The sequence below is a fragment of the Alexandromys fortis genome, unplaced genomic scaffold (assembly GCF_014885135.2).
Source record: "Alexandromys fortis isolate MF-2015 unplaced genomic scaffold, M_Fortis_MF-2015_v1.1 scaffold_29, whole genome shotgun sequence".
Classification (NCBI taxonomy): domain Eukaryota; kingdom Metazoa; phylum Chordata; class Mammalia; order Rodentia; family Cricetidae; genus Alexandromys; species Alexandromys fortis.
In genome coordinates, this window is record NW_026067891.1 from 9,277,936 (window position 1) to 9,283,441 (window position 5,506).

Genomic DNA, 5,506 nt, shown 5'->3' on the forward strand with positions numbered 1-5,506 from the left:
ACAGCATTCAGAAAAAAAGCTGGGCTGGATTAGAACTCCTGTCTTCAGTAGCCTACTTCTCCAAGTACCTGCAGCTTCCTAAACTAGTACAAACAGTTGAGGACCACCTGTTGCTGGACAGGTCAGAGTATTTCAGAATGAAGCTCTTATATGTGATTAACATTAAAAACACCGCAAAATACACACTCAATGGGCTGTAACCTCTTTCTACACGAAGGAAGGGCTAACCATATGTATCCATTGCCGGGGGTTCCCAGATGCTTCTTGGTAGAGCCCTCCTTGTTCTTTTCCCTGCCTTGAATAACCTTATTCAACACTCTCAGTGTTAAATGCTTCCAGTGCCGTGTCTACAAGAGATGTCACATCCTGTAGCCTGCTCCTGTCCAATTGCATNTGTAATAGCCAGAACCTAGAAACAACCTAGATGCTCCTGAATCAAAGAATGGGTAAAACAACAACAAAAAAAAAAAAAAAAAAAAAACAGCACCCAAAGCTGCACAGTCCAGAGCACAAGTCCTACAAGTGACACCTAGACCTCCTACTCCACTCTTCTCTGCTCTGTGGGTTCCTGAATCCCCGAGAGCAAACAGCTGGAGCAGCACAGAGGGCAGCAAGCAGAGTTAGGTCCTGCAGAGCTGGGAGGGTGCTCAGCAGTTTGGTGGATGAGTTCCTGGAACTCGCATGATGTACAGTACTCTGTTTGCTATGAATAATTTACCTCTGCTCACAAAAGATTAAAAAGAGACAGCAGAAGAACACTCATACAGCATGCCACCCTTTCCCCGCTGCCCCATCTCCCTTTATTTCAGAGTGCAGTTTTCCCCCTGGTGAACCCCTCCTGGCTGAAGGGAATCTCATCAGTTTGCTATTAGATGAGGTCCTGATTTAAAGTTTTATTTTTAATATTAAAAAGATGAGCGTTTCTTTCATATCCCAGAGAAGCAATGAGTAAACAAATAAAAAATTCATTAGAGACAGGCTGTTATCGCCCTGATGAAAGTTTGATGTTAGAACTTAGCTTTCAAAAGCCTAAACTGTAGTCAGTGGGTTATTAGCTCAGCAGACATCCAAACCAGGAAAGACCGATTGCAGAATGGGCAATGCCTGTGTTTCTGGTTTCTTCAAGACTTCAAAAAGTATCTCCCAGATGGGGAGAATGGTTAGTCTGAATGGCTAGTCATTTATGTAGAGAAAATTAAATTTCAATGATGCTTTGGAGTCTTCACTGCTGACATTTGTTCCTCGATCTTACCAGTGTTATCATGTGCCACTGAGGACACACGTAGGAATGACAAAGTTTCGGGAGTCATGATGTGTTATGGTTGCTCAGCTCACAACGGGATGGAGTTTTTATTTTGAAAACTCATACCTTACATCCCTCCCTCCATTCCTTCCCCTTATCCTTGGTTCCCTTCATGTTCTCCTTCCCTTCTCTCTTCTTTTTCAACTTTGGAGACATTTCTTGGAGGAACCTCTCTTTTGTGGTAACAAAGGAAAATTCCGTGCCACTGAGCCAGTCTTCCCCAGAAGAGAACAATGAGGGCCAATCAGAACCTTCTCTGGCATATACTTGGTATTTGGTCCAAGTTCCTACAAAAGAGAAGGCGTGGATCTATGTGGGTTTTCTCACTGGTAGCAATATATAGAGAAGGGAAGAAATGTGAAGTAAGAGGCAACAACCAGTTTGACAAAGGTAAACTGAGATAGAGATGAGAGGTGAGGAGAGAGACTAACTTGAAAACGTTGGTGGGATTAGGCTTGGCTAACGTGGAGCCCCATCCTATGTCCCTCCCAGGGCTGGGGATGGAAGACTGAGCATCTGCCACATCTCCAGGCATCTTGGGCTTTTTGCTTTGGCTGCCTTATCTTGTCCACCTTTGATGTGATGGTTTTTGTTTTATCTTCTTATATTTTGTTTTGTTATATTTTAAAAATGGATGAATGAAGAAAACCTAGCAAGTAGGGTAAAGTTAACAACTGAACTGTCATTTATACATGTTGGGCGAGAAAAAAAAAATCCGTTTTCTTCAATGGAACGACACTGGGTCTATCAACCACTCCATGACAAGCCTCATGTTCAGTAGCTGACCAACATATAAGGGACTCCACAGTTGTTTTTGTGTGTGTCCTTTTATTTGATTACATGTTAGTGTTTTGATGTTTTTTTCATTTTTTTCCTTTTTCTTTATGGGGTGGTGCTTTATTTTGTTTTCTGAGTTTGGGAAATTTAGGTTTTGTTTGTGTTTATGAGAAAGAACTTACATTTGGGTGGGTACAGAAGGAGAGAGGATCCAAAAAGACTCAAGGGGAGGGTGGTATGGGAAGTCATTCTGTCTATGTGCTGGAGCTTTTATTGGTTAATGAATAAAGAAGCTGCTTTCGGCCAACGGCTCAGCAGAATAGAGCTAGGCACAGAAAACTAAACTAAATGCTGTGTAAAAAAGGGGGAGTGAGGAAGAAGCCATGGAGCCTTGCTGGTAGGCCACGGTCCTCATGGTAAAATATAAAATAAAATAATAGAAACAGGTTAGTTTAAGATGTAAGAGCTAGAAAGAAGATAGAGCTAATAGGCAAAGCCATGATTTAATTAATATAGTTTCTGAGTGATTATTTCATGAGTCTGGGTGGCCAGAAAACAAATAAGCAGCCTCCCATAACAGAAATGAAAATTGTTTTCTACATAAAAACATAGTATTTGTGGTGTGTGTGTGTGTGTGTCCATGAGTACAAAGCCCATGAAGGCTAAGTGAAGTTGTCAATATCTCCTGGACCTGGAGTTATAGGAGATTTCGAGTAACCTAACATGGGTGCTGGGAACATGGGTGTCATGGGAAGGATGCCAAGACTTTCTCACTCTTGTAAAAACTTCTGCTCTAAATCTGCTCTTGCAGGTAGGATGAGTAGTCTGTAAGGACATAGGAGAGCCTTAGTGGCAGTCCTGTGCTCCTCTGACTCTGTAAGGACATAGGGGAGCCTTGGGTGCTGTGCTCCTCTGACTCTGTAAGGACATAGGGGAGCCTTGGCGGTGCTGTGCTCCTCTGACACAGACTGTGCTGGTGTGGAGAGGTTGATCCCATGCTAATCAGAGAAAGAGAAAAATCAACAGGTACCCCTGTGCTTGTATTCACAGAACTGAAGGTTCCCACTGTTAAGCTCCCACCAGATCCCAAAGGATGGAACTACAGGTAGTTTTCAGAAATCTGAGAAATGTCACCTGCTAACAACCAGCCTAAGCATAGGGCTTCCGATCCTCAAGGAACCCAGTTCTGCTAATAACCATGATGAGATTGGGAAAGTTGTCTCTATCTACTGTAGTCAACATCTTCTTTTCAGCTGAGATGATCTTGGGTCTTGAACCCAGGCAACCTACATTTGGAAATAGAGAGATCATAAGTATGTGTCTATTTTTCTTTAATTCAATATTTTCATATTTTCTGCATAACATCTTAATTAATATACCAGATTCCATTTTCTCAGCTGGCAACATTTCCTTGATGCTCACAGCATCTAGAGCAATACCTTTCTCTTGTAGGATTCAGTTTCTTATGATGTTTGTGACGGGGCCAGTGATGCTTTATAGTGGCAGACACCTTGCTGAGTGGTTCTATCATGGGGCCTGGCTCCAGCTGTTCACTCTTTCTCTCCTAATTTGGTTTTCCACATTTGTTTGAGTAGTCCTTCATTGTTATTCCAAGGTTCAGGTTGAGGGATAGGTTTTGTGTGTTTGTATGGGATGTCCACAGAAGGCACACTGCTGTCCTTTGATAGATGTCAAAGCAAGCCCTACTTGGCAGCTGTAGTCATCTGGAAGAGAAGAATACATAGATTTATGACAAACACTAGGTAAAGCTCCCTTCGGGATTGGAAATAGATGCTTCCAGATAGTTCTGCTTGATAACACCTGTTTTACGTACACACTGCTGCCACTGTGTATCAAGATTGTGATCGGGAGATAGGAAAAAAGATACTGTGAAGAGGGAACCAACTCTAAAATCTGCTTCTAGGCACCTGGATTTTCATTGCTGGAGCTGCGAGTTCAACATGGTGTAGCTGGATGCCTGTGCCTGCACTGGGGGAGGGCCACGGGGAGAGAGCAGCTGCATTCAGGCCCTCCTGCTCCACAGAGCCTGGGGACACCTGCAGCCTCACCCTCGGGCCTGTCACCCTGCCTCGGGTGTATAGTTTTAAAGATACAGTGTAATTGTTTAACACACACTTGCACATGTGCGCACACACACAATAAAGGCATTAATGCTCAAAGGTGAAGTGAAGCACAGAGTATCCAGCCATATGCTGTTGTGGGGCCTCATTATGATCATGACTTCTGTCCTGTTTGCCCATGGCAATGGGTGTGGGGCCCGTGTGCAGCTGGGGCCCGTGTGGAGTTGGGGCACCTGCGGAGCTAGGGCTCGTGTGAAGCTGGAGCACACATGGAGCTGGGGCCTTTGTGGAGCTGGGGCCCGTGTGGACCTTCTGTGCAGTCTAATGTTTTAAGTGACTGCCATGTTATCCACATTTGCGGTTCAGCACTTTCAGGACTCAGAATGTTCTACCTTGGTCACAGCAACCTCCCAAGTATGCTCTGGATTAGGCATCAAAATTATTTTCAAAGTTTGCTTTATCCCTGCATGAAAATGTCTATGCAGCCCATGCACCATGCACCAGCACCATGCATGGTGAAGACCTGATTACACCTTTAAAAGAATCTGTGTACTAATAACAACTAGAAGACAATTAAGGAAAAACCTCCTGAAAGGACAGCAACTGATGTGGGCAAGCTTGTCTTCGCCTTTATGAGAATATAGGGGCTGGAAGACAAGACTCTACCTTGACTCACTATCCAACCATGATGGCAGAGTGGAGATACCATCTCCTGCAGAGTGAGCTCCATCCCAAGGCTTAAGTTACGAGAAGACCTGATGAAGATCCACAATTGGGTTATTGGAGGTGTAAGAACGTGTGATCCTGACATGGGGGCCCTGAGTCAGCTGTAGTTCTAGAGCACTAGAAACAGGTCTGGTCAAACCTGAGACACACTGTAGTGTGAGCTCCCACAGACAGCTGGATATCAGGGGGAGGAGGCGTGGTGTTGAAATAGGAGCTGCGGGGATGGGTCCCCAGCACCCCGGCCTCCTAGCTAGCTTATGCCCGAAATAACAACACACAAACTGTATTCATTTAAACACTGCTTGACCCATTTTTATCTAGCCTCTTCTAGGCTAATTCCCACATATAAGTTTAGCCCATTTCTAATCATGTGTGTAAGCACCCCAAGGTGTGCTTACTGGGAAGATTCTAGCCTACGTCCATCCTGGGTCAGAGGAGCTTCATTGCGGGAGAGCGGAGCATGCCTCTCTGTCTGAGGCGTCTGGCTCTGAGAGGAGCTGCATTACTTCTGACCTCACTTCCTCTTCTTCCCAGCATTCTCTTCTGTTTACTCCACCCACCTATGTTCTAACCAATAAAATGGGCCAAGCCAGTTTCTTTATTAGCCAATGACCTTCCT

General features: G+C 44.5%; 1 pseudogene; it reads right to left on the minus strand.

Annotated features, from left to right (window-relative positions):
• Positions 1 to 2,873: 2,873 nt before the first annotated feature.
• The window catches only part of LOC126498045 (39S ribosomal protein L42, mitochondrial-like), a 4,635-nt pseudogene continuing 2,002 nt past the window's right edge, over positions 2,874 to 5,506 (minus strand).